Source organism: Cyprinodon tularosa, unplaced genomic scaffold (assembly GCF_016077235.1).
Source record: "Cyprinodon tularosa strain WSP-4 unplaced genomic scaffold, ASM1607723v1 ctg262, whole genome shotgun sequence".
Lineage (NCBI taxonomy): Eukaryota > Metazoa > Chordata > Actinopteri > Cyprinodontiformes > Cyprinodontidae > Cyprinodon > Cyprinodon tularosa.
Genome location: NW_024038966.1, coordinates 195,283 through 214,178, shown reverse-complemented (window position 1 = coordinate 214,178; position 18,896 = coordinate 195,283). Strand labels below are relative to the sequence as shown.

The following is an 18,896-nucleotide window of genomic DNA, read 5'->3' as shown; positions in this document are numbered from 1 at the left end:
TGCAGTGAAGATATGTGCCTGCAAGTAAACTTGTCTTAAGAAAAGTTCGGGTGTTGGAACCGTGCGAGTGGTGACAGCTGGCGAGCCGCAGCGAGAAGACGGCGCTGGGGTCCATGAACGTTGGTTCGCTCCGATCCGAACAGGTCGAACATTCCTTTCTCTACCCTCTCCCTTCTTCTCTTCTATGGAACTGTGAGTATACCCTGCCACCTGACTTCACCGAAGACAGCATTGCTTTAAGGAGCCTTTTGCACTTTGGGGACAGAACTTTTGTGCAGCTGCGGGGCGGGGTCTCACCGAACGGATAACCGGTATTCGATTCCAAGGAACTGTGCTTACAGTTGTGTTGGTGGACATTCGGGACGCCGTGACGTTATTGCCTATATTGTTTTGCTGTATATTTGTGATGTATTTGTATGCCTAGACTGGCGGTAACACTGATGATGTTTACTTTATGTGGGTAAATTGGGGTTGTCTCACCACGGTTTGCATTTTCAAATGAGGTTACTGTTAAATGATCCAGCATTTCAGTTAGTACGGTCCCGGGGCATATTTGATAGTTTTGAGGGTTTTTTTTTTAATTTCGATTCAAAATAAGAGTTTGGGTTCATAAGGAACTGATTGCATTTAAGTGCCTCTGAAGGCTATTTGGTGACATAATTTTCTGTTGATTAATCCAGGCCAACTTTTATTTTATGGTCCGATTGTTTCGTTAAAAAAAAGCAATTTACTATTCCATTTCCATTTACCAGTTTCTGAGCTTGAAGCTCTAATAAAATATAATTGTTTATCCAAACTGGTGGTTTATTCTAAGTTGTGGGGGGGAAAGACATCAACCTATCACACTCTCACAGGCGCATACTTCAAATAACTTCTACCCTTCTTAACCTACTACTAGTAGTAATAAGTGATACAGGATAGAAATTCTCATGTAAGTTCAGGCGCTTACATTTGGCATACACGAACAGCACGAATATCTGTGTTGCTTATTAGCAAGCCCAGTTAAAATGTCAGACTCAGAAGAAATGAATCAGCTGCGTGCGCAGTTTGAAGAACTCCAAGCAAGGTTTCATGAACAATCCTCGCATATGAAAGAACAAACAGCATTACTTGAACAGGCCAGAAAAGATCAAAGAGAGGCTATGGCAATGGCAAAAGTGGTGCTTGAACAGAAAAACCAACCTACTGTCTATGTACAGAGAGATAGAAAGTGCACAGATTTCACAGGCAGTAAAGCAAGTGATGAGCAATGTATAGAAGAGTGGATTGGTTCAATTAAATCATACTTTAAAGTATGTAAAATCCCTGAAGAGGATAAAGTGGAACTCATAAAGCAACACCTGAAAGGAGAAGCAAAACTTACTGTTAAGCTCATGCTGGAGAGTAGCGCTACAAATGCTGAGGCTGTGTTCAAGGTCCTTGAGGAGGTGTATGGTGACAAAGTCCCTGTAGGCACAAGGCTAAGAGAGTTCTATGACCGCAAGCAAGTAGCTGGTGAAAAAATTAGGGCATTTGCTTATGATCTACAGGAGAAACTTAGTCGATTAATAAGACGTGACGAAAAGCGCTTCCAAGATCCAGATTTAGTGCTCATGGAGCAGTTTGTGTTGGGATTGCATGACGATTCCTTACGCAGAGAGATGAAGAGGCAGATTAAGGGGAGGGAATCTAAAAAATCGGAGGAGGAAGAAGTTCTGTCAGCTAGTCCAGCAAAGAACCCCAACCGGGGCACTGTAAGCGCTGCTTCTGCTGAAAGTAACTTTTGTGCGGGCCTGGCACTGCAGTCGCTGCACGAATCCATACAAAAACTTGCAGCAAGACAGGATGAACTTTTTACTGCACTGCAAAGAGCTGAGCAGCGCAATAGCCCCCAAGGGGAAGGGAGGAAGCCACCTCTACGAGACCAGGAGGGCAGACTGATCTGCTATACCTGTGGTCAACCGGGACATACAAGCCGTAACTGCCCACAGAGAAAGGGGGCCCTGCCCCAAGTTAATGCTTCAGTTACTGAGCCAAAGCAGACGGAGAAAACGCAAGCAAAAATGAGCACAGCCACTGCAAAACCCAGCACAGCTCCTCCCGATCAGTTCGGGATGGGACAGATTGGGGACCCGCAAAATGCTTTCGGCAACTGTTTTACAATAGATGTACTGATAGATGGAGTGAGGACCTGCTGCTTGCTAGATACTGGCTCAGAAGTGACTACTATTTCTGAGGCTCACTTTAACAGGCAGTTTGAGGGAAAGACCCTGTCGCCTGCAAAATGGGTTAAATTAACTGCTGCCAACGGCTTGGACATCCCCATAATTGGGTGTCTGTATGCTGATATTGACTGCCTGGGAAAGAAGCTTCCAGGAAAGTGTGTGTTTGTGCTTCGAGACGAGACTGATAGCACAGGTGGGGCCTCAGGCATACTGGGCATGAATGTGCTCGGCGATCTTCGTAGCCTATTTGCTGGCCTAGATGGGGTGCAGCAGATAGAGAGGCATGGCCAGCGGAGTGGGGGTGCAAGCCTTCATCGTGTCTTTGTGGAAATGGGCAAGGAGGAGCAGCTGGTGGACTGCAATTGGAGAATTGGCTTTGTCAAAGTGGGTGGTAGGCGGGCTGTCATCATCCCCCCCCCACAGTGAAACAGTCATTGAAGGGCGCTGTCGGGTGTCTCCTAAAATAAAATGCAGAGTCTTGGTGGAGGCTTCACCCACGGTGAACACGCCTCCCGGGCTGTTAGTAGCCAACGTTTTAGCAAACTCAGTGGGGGGGAGGGTCCCAGTCCGAATAATGAACCCAAGCCCCAAGCCCATTGTTTTGCCTCCAAGAGCAAGAGTGGCTGAGCTGTGTAAGCCACACAAAGTGCTTCCCAAAGACGTGGTGGCGTTTGAAGAGGCAGCAGGTGAAATCCGAGTCAAAGCCATTGTGAGCCAGGTGCAACCTAAGCTGGAAGAGCCAGGGCTATTGGCCGTCCCTGTGCAAGCAGACCTGCAGGGCCTCACCACGGATCAGGTACATCAGCTTAATCACCTGTTAGAGAAGCACCATGCTGTGTTTTCACAAAATGATAGGGACTATGGTTACACCACTACCGTTACTCACTGTATCCCCACTGGCAGTGCTCACCCCATTAAACAAAGACATCGCCGGGTGCCACCCCACGTGTTCCAAGAAGTGAAGCAGCATGTGCAGGATCTAGTTTCACAGGGAGTGCTCAAGGAGAGCTGCAGTCCATGGGCGTCTCCGGCAGTGGTGGTCATGAAGAAGGACGGGTCAGTACGGTTCTGTTGTGATTACAGAAGACTCAATAATGTAACACACAGAGATGCGTACCCCCTCCCCAGAGTGGAGGAGTCGTTGGATGCCCTGGGCCAGGCACAGCTCTTTTCGTCTCTGGACCTTACCGCCGGGTACTTTCAAGTAGCTGTAGCTGCCCAGGATCAGGAGAAAACTGCGGTAACAACACCATTCGGGCTGTATGAATGGACCCGCATGCCATTTGGGCTCTGTAACGCCCCCGCAACGTTTCAGCGCCTAATGGAAGTTGTGCTGGGGGACATGGCTTTTGATGTGCTTCTGATTTACCTGGACGATGTTCTCGTGTTCTCAAAAGACTTTGAAAGCCACTTGCAGCGCTTAGATCTCGTATTTGGTCGGTTGCAGGAACATGGACTCAAACTTAAGCCTAAGAAGTGTTTCTTGTTCAGGAAGGAGGTCAAGTTCCTTGGCCATGTGGTCTCGGCAGAAGGGGTTCAAGTGGATAGGGAAAAAGTGAAGGTACTGGAAGACTGGCCCACCCCGCAATCTGTAAAGGAAGTCCGTCAAGTAGTGGGCTTTATGTCTTACTACAGGCGTTTTGTTCCCCGATTTGATCAATTAGCAAGGCCCCTACATGCTCTGATGGGCAAACAGAAAAAGGGTGAGCTAAATGCTAGGTCACAGCCATTTGAATGGGATGAGAGGTGCCAGGCTTCCTTTGATAGCCTCAGAAAGTGTCTTATGACTCCACCCATACTTGCCTACCCTGATCTTGGGCTCCCCTTCATCGTAACCACAGATGCGAGTTGTCTGGGCCTGGGAGCGGTCTTGAGCCAAAAACAGGAGGGCATCGAGCGGGTCATTGCTTTCGCTAGTCGGGGTCTGCGGGGCTCAGAACGAAATGACCGAAACTACAGTGCATTTAAGCTAGAGCTACTTGCTCTCAAGTGGGCAATAACTGAAAAGTTTTGTGACCTACTGCTCTTCTCTAAATTCACAGTCATTACTGACCACAACCCACTAAGATACTTAGATACTGCCAACCTCAGCGCAGTTGAGCAAAGATGGGTGGCCCAGTTAGCTGAATTTAACTTTGAAGTTCACTATAAACCAGGCCGGATAAACCAAAATACAGACGTGCTCTCTCGTATCCCGGTGGGTACGGAGCCAGAGGTTGAAGACAGAGAGAAGGATTTCCTGGTCATAAAAGAAGATGAGGTGCGTGCCTGTCTGTGGCCAACTAGGGGTGCTGAAGCGAGGGAAGTACCAGTTCATTCAGCAGCCCAGTCGAAGGTGAGAGGCCGGATATGCGGAAGCAGCTGGGAGGAGATGCGGGAGCTACAGATGCAAGACCCTGACATTCGTCCAGTCCTGCTTGCACTGAAAGCATGTCAGAAGCCAATGAAAGGGTTTTGCGGACAATGAACTGGTCACAGCGGCGGCTTGTAGGACAGTGGGACCATCTGAAAACTCAACATGGCGTCCTTTTCCGGTGCCTGCGGGACCCCAGGGATGGTGAAGACGTGTATCAGCTGGTTGTCCCTTAGTCTCTGCAGAGAACAGTGTTTGAGAACCAACATGACCATGGGGGGCACTTCAGTGACAAGGGAATGTTAGAGGTCCTTAGGCGGGGCTACTATTGGCCCGCTATGTCTAAAGACGTCAAGTGCTGGGCACAGCAATGTAAGCGCTGTACACTCTCAAGAGACGTGTTCCCCAAGGCTCAGGCACCAATGACCTGCACCAATGTTGTCGCCCCTTTGGAGGTGCTGGCAATGGACTATACCCTTTTGGAGCCATCGGTCGGAGGGTATGAAAATGTCCTTGTACTTACTGATATGTTCACAAGGTTCACCATTGCGGTTCCAACCAGAGACCAAACAGCCAGAACAACCGCCAATGCAATTGTCAAGAATTGGTTTGTCTATTATGGCTGTCCTGCTAGACTACATTCCGACCAGGGCCGGAACTTTGAAGCCAGTGTCATTAAAGATCTCTGTCGAGTGTATGGAATTGCCAAGAGCCGGACGACTCCATACCACCCCCAGGGAAATGCCCAGTGTGAGCGTTTTAACAGGACAATGCACGACATGCTCAGATCCCTCCCCACTGAAAAGAAAAGGAACTGGAGAGAATATCTCCCAGAGTTGACCCTGGCTTATAATAGTCATGTGCACCGCTCAACTGGGTATTCCCCTTTCTATCTGCTCTTTGGGAGGGATGCACGGCTACCTCGGGACATATTGGGGGGTAAAGACCTGGAAGTGAGTGACGTGGAAAACCTTGATGAATGGGTCCTGGGTCATCACCAGCGACTGCAGACAGCTGCAGACGCAGCTCGGCGAGCTGGACAGGATGCCTCCAAGAGACGGAAAAGGATGTATGATCGCAAAGCTCGCGGGGCACTCCTTAGGCCTGGAGACAGGGTCCTTTTGCGGAACCATCGCCCAAGAGGCAGAAACAAAATTCAGGATAGATGGGAATCAGACCCCTTCCTTGTGGTTGCACAGAACCACTCTGATATGCCAGTTTTCACCGTTAAGCCAGAGGCTGGCGGCCCTACGCGGGTAGTGCACAGGGACCAAATGAAACCTTGCACTTTCGAGTGGCCCAGGTTGCAGAAAAGTCCCCGACCCCATCATTCACATAGGGCCTCAGATGAGTCCATGTCTGAGGATGCTGATATGATTTATGTGCCACATCGCACTGTCCCTGCCCCTCCTAACCAACAAACGCCTGGCACTCACCAGACACCTCACATGCTGCACGCACCCAACCACAGTACACCATGCAGAGACACTGACATAGGGGGGAGGGAAGGAAATGGTGAGCATTCGGGTGTAATGGAAGACCACTGCAATGAAGTTGAGTCAGATGCATCTTTTGATGATGCAGATGAGTCAAGTATTGATGGTGAGGATCAGCCCCTGCCTACTAGGCCTCAGAGAAGTTCTAGGGGTCAGCTCCCCCTTAGATTCAAAGACTATGTCTTGAAATAAGTGTATGTTCTGTTTTGATGTTACATGTTCATGTTCTTACCATCTACACTACTTTTGTTTATGTTTGATGTAAGGTAAAAAAAAAAAAAAAAAAAAAAAAAAGGGGAAAGCTCCCTGGTGGCACACATGGACTATAGTGTTCAAGTGGACATTGATCAACATGGTCCAATGCTGTCAAAAAGTCTTGGTGGTGGCAGGGTTTGGAAGGGGGGAATGTGGGGAGTAACGTGACGTGACGCTCGGCCAAGGAGGGAGAGAGTCAGGTGTAGAGAGAGAGTGGAGATGCAGAGCAGAAGAAGGAAGGAGGGGGAATTCCGACCGGGCAGTGGACGCCAGAGGGGGAATTCCGACCGTGCTGCGGACGCCGACAGCCAGAGGAGTTTGGTGCAGTGAAGATATATGCCTGCAAGTAAACTTGTCTTAAGAAAAGTTCGGGTGTTGGAACCGTGCGAGTGGTGACAGCTGGCGAGCCGCAGCGAGAAGACGGCGCTGGGGTCCATGAACGTTGGTTCGCTCCGATCCGAACAGGTCGAACATTCCTTTCTCTACCCTCTCCCTTCTTCTCTTCTATGGAACTGTGAGTATACCCTGCCACCTGACTTCACCGAAGACAGCATTGCTTTAAGGAGCCTTTTGCACTTTGGGGACAGAACTTTTGTGCAGCTGCGGGGCGGGGTCTCACCGAACGGATAACCGGTATTCGATTCCAAGGAACTGTGCTTACAGTTGTGTTGGTGGACATTCGGGACGCCGTGACGTTATTGCCTATATTGTTTTGCTGTATGTTTGTGATGTATTTGTATGCCTAGACTGGCGGTAACACTGATGATGTTTACTTTATGTGGGTAAATTGGGGTTGTCTCACCACGGTTTGCATTTTCAAATGAGGTTACTGTTAAATGATCCAGCATTTCAGTTAGTACGGTCCCGGGGCATATTTGATAGTTTTGAGGTTTTTTTTTTTTATTTCGATTCAAAATAAGAGTTTGGGTTCATAAGGAACTGATTGCATTTAAGTGCCTCTGAAGGCTATTTGGTGACATAATTTTCTGTTGATTAATCCAGGCCAACTTTTATTTTATGGTCCGATTGTTTCGTTAAAAAAAAGCAATTTACTATTCCATTTCCATTTACCAGTTTCTGAGCTTGAAGCTCTAATAAAATATAATTGTTTATCCAAACTGGTGGTTTATTCTAAGTTGTGGGGGGGAAAGACATCTACCTATCACACTCTCACAGGCGCATACTTCAAATAACTTCTACCCTTCTTAACCTACTACTAGTAGTATTAAGTGATACAGGATAGAAATTCTCATGTAAGTTCAGGCGCTTACACAATCATGCTTAGTGTAAGGGGTTTCCTTCGAGTCAATGAGTCGATGCAATCAACTGTTTTTCCGTAAATAGAAAACTATGAATAAATTTACTGTATGATCTGGTTGACCTGCAAAGTGCCTTGAGATGACGTGTTGTGAATTTTCACTATAAACTGGATTTAATTTAATTTAATTCAATGAACTCAACTGAATGAATTGAGTCAAAACATGTTTTTGAACAAGCGTTATTTGTTCATCATGTTAGCATTTCATATTGATCTAAATCGTGGAAATTTAACTTTCTACAAAGTTCTTGCAACTCCAGGAACTTTCGTTGCAACAAGAAAACATTGTTAAAACTTGAACAATGTGATAAAGTATCTCCAACTTTTGAACAATCATTACAATCAAAGTGTTGGAATGTAGAAAAATCAGTAAAATACAGTAAGAATACTTTTCTTCACTTTCCCATGAGCTACTATAATTTTATAGAGTATCGGATCTGCCAGGACTTTGGGCTGAGCCTGGGTGGCTGTGTTTTTGTTCTCAGTTTCTTCACCAGAGGGTTTCATTTAGGCTGTTGCTTGACTGACTAATGCATCCACTCATCACTTTGGCAACTTAAAAGGAGGGGCTCCCCGTTCAGCGCTCAGTTTTCAGAGTGTTATCCTTGCATGGTCACGCTAAGCCACCCCAAGCCTCACAAGGTTTCCCCTGACCTGGATTTCCTTGTCGCAAACTTTCTACCAAATTCAAGAAAGCAGCTCTCCTTCAGTGCTTTTAGGAAACCACCTAAACCTACTCATCCTTTAGTTGAGTATGGCCTGTCCTTCCCTATACTCTTGCTACAGTCTCAGCTATGTCTAACACCCACATTCGAGAACCACTTCAGTACCACAGCCATCAGCCAAATTGGATGCCGGTAACACAAGCCTCCACTCTGAACCAACCACAAACCCACAACCTTGGGTCCACGCACCTCTACCTGGCAGAACCCCCACTCTTGTCCTGGAAGATCACCTTGTAATTTTTCATTGAATTTACCATATTAGTTTTTTACAGACCTCCCTGTCCCGAGTTGCTGCTTCCAGCATGGATTACTCTTTATTCACATTTCACTTCCTGATAAAAAAAAACCATAATTTTCCTGATTCAGTTTCTCCTGCATGTGGGTCAAGAGATTACACAAAACCGTGACACAATCAGTGCTAGAAATCTAATCGAAACTGTTATTTTGTGACAGCCATTGCTTTATGGTCACCCATCGTTTTAAATTTAGCTAAACATTGACAAATGACTTACATTTATTGTCCTAAGATCTTTTTTCATAAATCTTCTTGTATTGTGGTGTGAAATTATATGAGCAGTTATTCATTCATCATTTCTTTTATTATTTCAATTTATCATTAGATAAAATTTTGCATAATGTAAATAAGTATATTTAATTGCCATTTTCAACATTTGTGCCCAAATTATAAAACACAGTAGGCCTACTTGGTTTCACAAAATTATACTTATACAAGTTTTTTTTAATCTCCATTCTTTGTTCACCTAGTAAGGCTAGACACAAAACAAAAAATAACTTTTTTGAGTTTGGGTCAGATGTGTTCTAGTCTTATATATCAGTAGCTAAATACAAAAATAAGTATCTATTGTCATTGTATAACTTAAGTCAGATTTAGAAAATATACAGAATTTATCAAACAAATTCTATTTGGTCTAAATGTGCATCTTTACTCTTATATGGGTTATATTTAGTCCACAGTCTCAACAACACAATTATATAAAAGCACATAATATTGTATCCTTAGTACCATATGTATAAACCATCATTGATGTTGTACATAAACCATGTTGTCTGCATTTAGACTGCAACTGGTATGAAGCTAATTATGTTCAACCATCCATAGCACGTTACAGCCAACTTTATCCTATCAGGACACTGCCGTGCACAGCATCTGCAGCTGAACAGCAGGCCTGGCTACCAAACTGCTACAGAGGTCCAAGGTAGTAGACAAGCCAAGACTCTTCTGGGTTATCGGTTGGAAACCTCGAATATAATAAAACTAGAAGAGAAGAAGATATTAGCCACTCTGTAGATAGGGAGTCGAGTTCCATAAAAGTGACAGACCTTTCCCTTAACAACGATGTCAGGACTGCTTTGCTGAGCTGGGAGGAAAGCAGTTGATACCAAAGCAAAGAGAGCAATATAAAGTGATTTAAGTATAAGAACAGGATGAAACAAGGACTAGTAAATCCATATGCATTCAATGTATGTACATTTAGAAGATGTTTATCCTATGGTTTGATGCCAAGTCTAGCTATAGAGCCACCGTTTCTAGAGCTAACCAAATTTGTATAGATTAGCTACCTCAACTTTCTTGACTGCTTTAAATTATACAATTTAGAATATTAAATAGTAAAAAACTGTTTTTTGTCCCCACTCTGGAGTGAATAGAAACTTATTTCTCTGGAACAAGACAATCAGATTATACAGTCTTTCCAGAGTTTCCAATACTAAATTACATTGGTAAAAATAAAGGTTAACATCAGAGACATATTATAGTCAACAAGAGAATGGAAAACAATATTACAAAGATTTTGAACGAGGTATTCCAATTTATACAACTAATAATAAAGACTTCTTTGTTACATCAATAATTGCAATACAGTGCAGGATGATTGTGTTTCATAATTGAAACATGACATTTTGTAATTGCTACATGTTAATTTGTTGTAATAAAAACACAATTTATTTAGGTACATGGTTCCAATACATGTTTTCTTTCCAAAAAGTTTCCTTTTTCTTCCTGTGTGTAGCAACAGAGCTTACTTAATATTCGACAATGTAGCAAATAAGCAGCCTGAAACTTCCTTTCACAGTTAGAGCAGGAGGCAGAAGCTGTATAATGCTGTATTGAAGAATAAAAACATTATGTCTCTGCTGTCAGGAGCTAAACATGTGTGTAAGCAAATACATTAGAGCATGTCAGACAAGAGCGTTTCAACAACAATTGAACATTTTTAATCTCTGAAGGTCACAGAGGAGTCCAAGTCTCCCCAAAAATGTTACGTTATTTTTAAGGGTAAACCGTATTTTGTGACTTTGGTCAAATTTTTTATTCATTTGGCTAATAAATAATCATAGTTTCTACCATGACATAAGGACACTGCCTAAAGTAAACGTTACACTGCAAAAATCTACATAAAATTCCTTAAAGAAGTGCATTTTTCTTGAATTGAGGAGTGAAGTGAGTGACTTCCAATGGAAAAAGACAATTTACATTTACAATAAGAAAAAATGATTGCATTGTCTTATTTCAAGTGCATATTATCTAATTATCTTATTTGAAAAGTAAGATTACTCATAAATACATTTCATTTAAGACATTTTTACATATTTCTAGACCCAAACTACAGCCCATTCCTAAGGGGTGGACCCCTTGATCTGGTTCAATTTGCATGTTTTCTAATCCAAAACAAGGCTTTGTTTTTGGGCCACTTTATAAAGCATCGAACTCAACGATATTTTGAATTGAAAAAGCTTCCTGGATGGGAAGCAAAGCATCTTCAAACTTGGAAACAAAGTCCAGTGGATTGTGTTTTAACTTTTTTGGAATGACTATAACCTGGATGACTGAGAATCTTCACCAGCATATTTCTAGATCGTTTTTGCAGTGTAAACCTACAAAGTATTATTATTAGTATGTATTGTTCTTTACCACACACCATGAATCAATTAACCAACTAAACAAGCTATCAAACCAGCTTTACAGCCATTCTTCTAACCAGCAAACCAATTGACTAACCAACCACACCAGTTACCCAGCAAACAAAACCAACCATCCAATATAAAGTTTTTCTCTACAACCAATCAAACATCTATCATACTAATAAAATGAGCCAATGAAATATTCAATTCAGCAATAAAACCATTATACCATTCCAAAAATATGTACTGTAATAAAATAAATAAATAAAAGTATTGGCCCAGGGGTGTCAAACTCATATAATCAAGGGCCAGTATGCTGTAATTTATAGATGTGGCCCTAGCCCAACATATCTGAATCTTAAAGCTGAACTGCCTCCTCATCATGCAGTCAAGTTCTCCAGAGTTCTTCTTATGGTCTAAAATATTAGCCAGAAGTGTGGTGAAGACACATCTAAAAGTTGCAGAACATCTATAAAAATAAACCAACAAATCAGTAAGGAAGTGTGATGCTAATATAACTACTAAGATAACAGGATGATTATAATTAGATTCAGCAGCAAATGTAAACTGGGCTGGTATTTTATTAAAAGTAAGGGTTGAATAATGGGAATCTATTTTTGTTGTAGGTAAGCCTCACTAACTGATAGTTTTTGAAATTTTCAAATCATGCAAAGCGATTTCCAAAACATTAAAGGAAGCATGTTTATAAGGTTTTTGAAAGCCAGTTAGTTTGGCTTATGGCTGTGGTGTGAGAGAGAAGAAAAGCAGTAGTGTTATCCAAATGAGAAAGCACAGGGATGAGTGAGGAGAGTGGATAGAGCTGAACTCTTCCACAGCTGCAAGAAGTGTGATTGCAATGCTAACTCGCTGCTATCCATTTCTTTTTGAAATAACACAGGGGACAGAAAGGGGAGTTCAAACGTTAACACCTGTTATTCTTCCTTTAGGAGAACAGAACATTCTTCTAAGATTGGTGTTGGCAGACTGTATTTTCAAACACTAAGCCGGCAAGAAGGACAGGGCAAAAAAGACAAATTTGAGACTCTGATATCTGAACACAGTTCTGGTATTTTATGGTAACAGAAAAATAAAAGCAGTCCCTTAAAATGCCCAAAAGAACATGTAAATCTGAGCAATGAGGGAAACATACTTACATCCTATTATAATGATAGTAATGACTGTTGCAAGGGTTGGACAGAGATATCTTTTTCTGTTTTCTTGTCCTGGAACTTAAGACTAATAATATTTAATCAGTTAATTAAGAGAAATTCCAAAACATAATGTGAATACTTCATTTTTTAATTCTAGTGGATTGGGGCCTATGTTAAACCACAACCATGCTTTTGCATGGTTAAGGTTAATCCTGAAGGAAGAGTAATCTAAAAGGGGATCTAAGTTGCAGAAGTAAAGCTTTGGGAAGCAACAAAGACTGCATATGGCAAACAAACTGACTTGGTCTGCTCATGGGATTTGCGTAAATCCAGAATCAGGAACCTGTGATTTAAGCAAGAAAAACTTTAATTATAAAGAAGTGATTTCCACTTGGCATCTAACATTTACAGTTAAAGCAAAAATACCTCTTAATAGCATATTTTAACATTTTTAACACACATTTTATTACCAAAAAAATTAATCCACATTAATTCCAATGTCTATTTCCCTTTTACAGTTTGGTAAATGTACTTGTCAGTTGTAAATCTCAGATAGTTTGTTCAGTACAATTAATACAGATTGAAACAGAAACATAAAAATGTCAGACACTGCCTTTGGCAAATGCCTTTGGAGGCCGATCTGAAAATGAGAAGTGGCCTGACTTTCTATTCAGCCTCAGCGATGGTGCTGCAGAAGTGGGCTCCTTCCAAAAGGGACGAGTCAATCTCCACGGTTCAATTTCCCAGTTCGAGCCCATCTAGGCACAATCTCATGATGCTGGCTTCTTGATGATAGGCCCATATATCCTTTTCCGGCCATAATCCTAAATGCCACTTTACTCATTTTCTTTCAAAAGGTTTCTCGGTGCAGCCAGAGCTTTGGATTGCCTTTTTCCCTTGCATAAATTGGTTACCTTAATTAGAAGTCATGACCAGGTTTTTCATCAACAGGAAAAATTTCAACTTTGGCTTGTTGAGCTTTTTAGTAATACTTGATAATGTTTTTTTTTTGTGATATTAATGAATATGTTTGATTGTTTTAATATCCAAATCACCAATATTATTAAATGATAGAAACATGAGCAAACCAGGTACACATGTTAAATGGTGTACGAGAGAGAAATTTTTAGATCACCCCACACCCTTCCTGAAGTCTTCTTTGAAAGTATCTTCTTGGCAGAGTTTGACTCTGCAGATATGGCTTAAGGTGCTGTAAAAACCCCACTTAATCTAACATTCCACAGGGTCTCAGGTCAATGTGCCCTGGGACAAAATAACTGCCACTATGCTTTTAAAATCCGTCTACAGTCTTGGATCTCCCATATATTCAATTCAGTTCAGTTTATTTATATAGCACCAATTTAGAACACATGTCATCTCAAGGCACATTACAGAGATTATGTAGTCAGATTGCATAATACATATAACCAGGCACTCCCCTTTGGTTAAATATGTTGTGTTATTGGTCTACTTACAATTTTAAACATTTGGAAATATGGTACAAATTTGCATGAGACAATGCAGCATATTTGCACTGCTATAAAGATAAAGTCTGTCAAGGAAAACATAACACTACATGTGCTAATAATAGTGGAAGCAAATTAATGAACTGATAACATAAAGCTTTTAGGGGATAATGCTGATTTATTAATTTTACAGTAGGCTTACTTGGTTTCACTTGTTTTACATAAAATAATATTTACGCACAGCTATATCTCATTAAATCATCCAACTTGAGCAAAATGGCTCAAAAACTAGTTTAAAAAACACCAAATATTTACAGAGCAGCCTAAAGATGTGTAATGTCATATATCTGTTGAGATCTCACATGTTGTGAATTAGTGCTTAATTAACTGGTTGACATGTTTTATTTTTGCAGTAAAGGTGTGTGTACCTTTCATAATAAAACATTTATCATAAAGGTCTTTATTTAATTACAAACAGTTTAGGAGCCATTTCTGTTCTTTTAATCTGTGAAATAATTAAGAGGGACTTTCTTCTGCTCACAGAAAAGTAACAAAATTTTGCTTCAAGTAAAATTTCAATTAAGTATGTTTTACTGTTAAATAAGATGTTATGCTGATTACTCTTCTTGTGTTTAAGTACAATTTTGTCAAAGTTAGTTTTCTTTTAAGTAAATACTATTTTTACTCTCTTTTGAACTCAGCATTGCACCAACTACAGTGACTTGGAACTGTGCCATGTAAATCTTCTGGGGGTGGGGCAATCAGATTTAAGGTCCAGTATTCTCCCTGCCCTACCTTCTAGCTATGCTGCTGCCCTCAGCATGAACAGTTTGGACATTGATCAGCAGGTAATGGGACTAGAGGTGAGTATTGGCATGAGTGTTGCGATTCGATACATGTCGCGATACTTGGGTCACGATACGATATTATCACGATATTGCAGTATCACTATATATTGCCTTATTTTCCCCAGCTATCAAAATCAAATTATGAAATAAAACAGCAAGTGCTGTATATTTTCATCAGAAAATATTGATAAGGTATTATTATCCATGTTGTTTGGGGTTTTCTTCCACTGTGACTGTACAGATTTGGTGCTGCACGCACAGTTAAAGGGCTCCACAGCGCTTTCTGCCAGAGTGGTGGTGCAGAGGTAGCCCATTTTCCCATCAATGTTTTATGTAACCATTTTTTTTTTTTTGAAAATCGATACTAAGAAGTGAAAGATCGATATTATATTGGGCAGCAAAATATCACGATATATCGCCAAAACGATTATTTCCCACACCCCTAAATGGGACAGATAGCTAGGTTTACTTGGCATGTACAACAGACAAAACGCATAAAGTAGCATTGTTTAATCTAAGGAACAATTGAAGTTTTGGCATGTACGGCAATCAGTGCTTTTTTTTTCCTTTTAATAGTGTTCATTTTGTGAATTTATTTGCATTTTTTCTTTTTTAACTTATAATGTCCATTCATTCTTCCTTTCATTCTCCATCTGCAGTCATATGTTTGCAAACAGGGAAGCATACAGGCAAATAAATGTTGCTGCAAACCCTGTGAAATGATTTGTATAGTAATTGGTCTGGGTGTTTGCAAGAATATCCTTGGTGGAGGGTAGAGGACAATGAGGCTTGGATTCCAAAAAATGCTTAGAAATCATGTTGTATAACAGATTCCAATGAGATTTAAGCACTTAGGGCTTGATCTTCAGAGGATTTTTAGATCTTAAAACAAGTGCTAACATGTTCATAAGCACAGAGCAGATCTTCAAAGAAGGTGCAAAATGATTTGTGTTTGCAATTAAGGAGATAGCTTGTGCGTTCACCCATATGCAGATCATTTTCTAATCACCAAATCGTTCAAATTGGTGGGTGGAGTATATGCAAATGTAAACATTTTCCATATGCAAAGTGATTGTCCAAATCAGACACTGAACTCTTGCAGGAGTTTTTGCTTTTTTTTGTACTCTTGAACGTGAGGTGCAAAGTACAAAGCAAAAATATTTGCAGTCATTGTTCACCCAAGGAGGCATTGCTACAAAACCAGATGATTGAGAGAGGTCCTGTGTGAATGTAAGCATATTTGGACCCTCAAAAAGAAAATACATCTAAAGGCTGGAGCACATAAAGCAGTTGGATGGCACACAATCTTTATACAACTAAACCAAATAAAAAACAAATCAATGAACTTTCTTATTGTGGCAAGTTTATAGAAAAGTAAGTATTATTTAGTATTAACTTTATACATGTACATACATACACATACATATATGTATCTATATGTGTATAAATAAAATGAGAAATTGAGTATCTTTACTGCTAAAATAAGATAATTGAATATGATATACCTGAAATAAGAGGCTGAAGTAGTTTTTCCTTATTTTAAATGTAAATTGTTTTATTCAATTGGCAAACCATCTCACTTACCTGCTCAATTCAAGACAATTTAAGAAAAATTGATTTAGATTTCAATTTTTTGCAGTGTATTATAACTTCCCAACATGTATATCAAGCTCTTAACCAATTTGTGCATATCAAAATAACACTTACTACTTAATATGCCATTTTTGCCAATTTGTCTGAGGGCCAGATAAATTACTGTGAGGGGCTGGATTGAATTGATACCTGTGCTTTAAGGGATTTCAATACCTCATTGTGTCTCTTTATGTGGACCAGACAGTAAACCAGATGTTCTAGACAAGATAGACACTCTTGATAAACAAAACAAAACAAAAAAACTAAATCAACAGAAAATTAGTAATATATTTTCATTGCAGAAAAAAAGACAAGATATTGACACAATTGTGATAAAAATTAATTTAGGGTTAAGGAAAATCTAGTGATGATTAGTGCCAAGAGAATCTTAATGTTAATCAACCTCTCAGTAATTTGATCTTAAGAAATATGAAGTTCCTTTGTTTGCAGCGATTTAGATGTCAGAGCTTCAAGAGCATTTTTGTTTTTATCTGGAAAACTTTATATCTGCCACAAATAAGTTATTTCATTTTCAGCACATGTACATTTAAGTAAGACAAGTCTGTTTTGGCTGAATACCTTGAAAAGCTTAAAGATAACTAAGATTATACATTTTAACATAAAGCAGTGTTTCTTTTATCTCAGATTTAATCTGCCTCTAAGCTATACTATAGAAGCTATGTTTCTATGAAATACAATTGCTCCAGGAACAGATCACTCCTGTTTTTGAATGAAATATTTTTTAAGAAGCTATACTACTAAATTTATTATGTTTGACTCTTTTAAGTTTAGCTGGTATGTCACTAACACCCTATGCTTTTCGCCTTAAAAAAACTTTGAAGTGTTGAAGTGACCAAATAAATAAAAATATGTCAAGACTATTGGGTGATCCTAAATCCCAGGAAGCTATCACTGCACCACCGTGATAAGAAAGATATAATAGGCCAAAATATTTGAGAAATAACTAATGCATTTATTGCAGATGTATTTCCGAAAGTATAAGTATGATTTTAGGTCAAAGACATAGTTAAAAAAGATTCAGACCATCATTTGCCAGAACTTGAGTTTTCTTTAGCTTCCTGCTAAATCACATCAAAACAGTGCAAAAATTTTATTTTTATTGGGACTCCTTTGAAGAACTGGATTTTATTGCTTCATAGTGATTTGTCACAAAGGGCATTCTCATTTCTCAACAGTTCTTACCAATTAATCTTTAGCCCCTGTTGTGCTCAGTTGCTTTCTTCTCGATAGCCTACAGTCAAATTCTGTGTTTATGTTGTAAAAGGTCTTTGTACTCCATGGATGTTCATCAAAATAAACAACCATCAAACCCTCAATATCCCAGAGCATTATTCCCATAAAGGTGCATAGGAGAAACAGTTGTAACCTTCAAGCACTATGATTCTAAGGCTTAAACACTCATAGGGCCGGATTTATCAAGATCCAATTTTGCGTGCAGTAATTTGCGCTCGCAAACTGGAATTTTGCGCGAGGGGCTGAACCATGGTTTGAGGGTGATTTAACAAGAGCGATTGCGTAACTGGTGGCAGGTGCAAAACTGTTGAAGACGCCCTATTTAAATGATAGTTTTGCGCGTTTTGTGGTTTGCGGCAAAGTAGTTTGTAGTTTCCACAAACTAGTGCATTAAGAAATTTAAATCTTACAGTGATATATAAAGAAAAAACTTTGGCAATCTTTATTCCCTAAGGTGGTATGTGGCTGAATTTCTACTTCACTGCAGTAAAAAACAACAACAACAAAAAACAGGTGTTTTGTATTGGCCTGTAGAAAAATGCACATACCAAATGGCTCACAAGAAGTGACTGTGGATGAGATTACGCATCCCCGCAGCATTGGCATGTTGCTCCACAGGCGCAGGGGGAGAACCCCGACCCCGTCGGACAGCACTTCTGAAAAACGAGATTGGGAGATCCCAGCTCTCGCTGCAACCGTACGCTGGAATGACCCAGATGCAAAAAAGTGCAACATTGCAAGGAGTTTTGTGATATCTGGTATTGCGTGGGTCCTCCTTGTGGCTGGCTCCAAATCCATTCTGAGTTCCACCAACAGCTCCAAAATGGCAATGCTGGATAAACGATATGTTTTGATGATCGTTTCCTCGTTCATTCCAAAAATATTCACACAGAGTGAAAAAATGCGTTCTCTGCGTCTCCTTGCTTCATTTCGATGTCTCCTTCTTGCCACAATAACCGCTGCCATGTGTGCGCAATTACGCATACAGACCATTTGCACCTTCTTTTGAAACGTGTTAAATATAGAGTCAGATACCGTCAGCAAAATTGTTTTTAGGTTTGATAAATCACTTTGCGAGTGCTAAATTAATATATTTACATGATCTCCTCCCACAAGACGCACTTTTGCGTGTAAACGCCCCATATTGCATATTCATTGCAGAAAAAGTACTAAATGGATAAGAGGCGCTGTTTAGCACGTTTTTTTACAGACCAAATCCTTTTAGCACGCTGTTGATAGATCAGTTTGTACATTTTTTAGTGCGCGCAGTGA

General features: G+C 40.5%; 1 protein-coding gene across 3 annotated transcripts in view; it reads right to left on the bottom strand.

Annotated features, from left to right (window-relative positions):
- neto1l (neuropilin (NRP) and tolloid (TLL)-like 1, like) overlaps nt 1-18,896 on the bottom strand; it is a 123,336-nt gene that overhangs the window by 100,622 nt on the left and 3,818 nt on the right. The window lies entirely within an intron of this gene.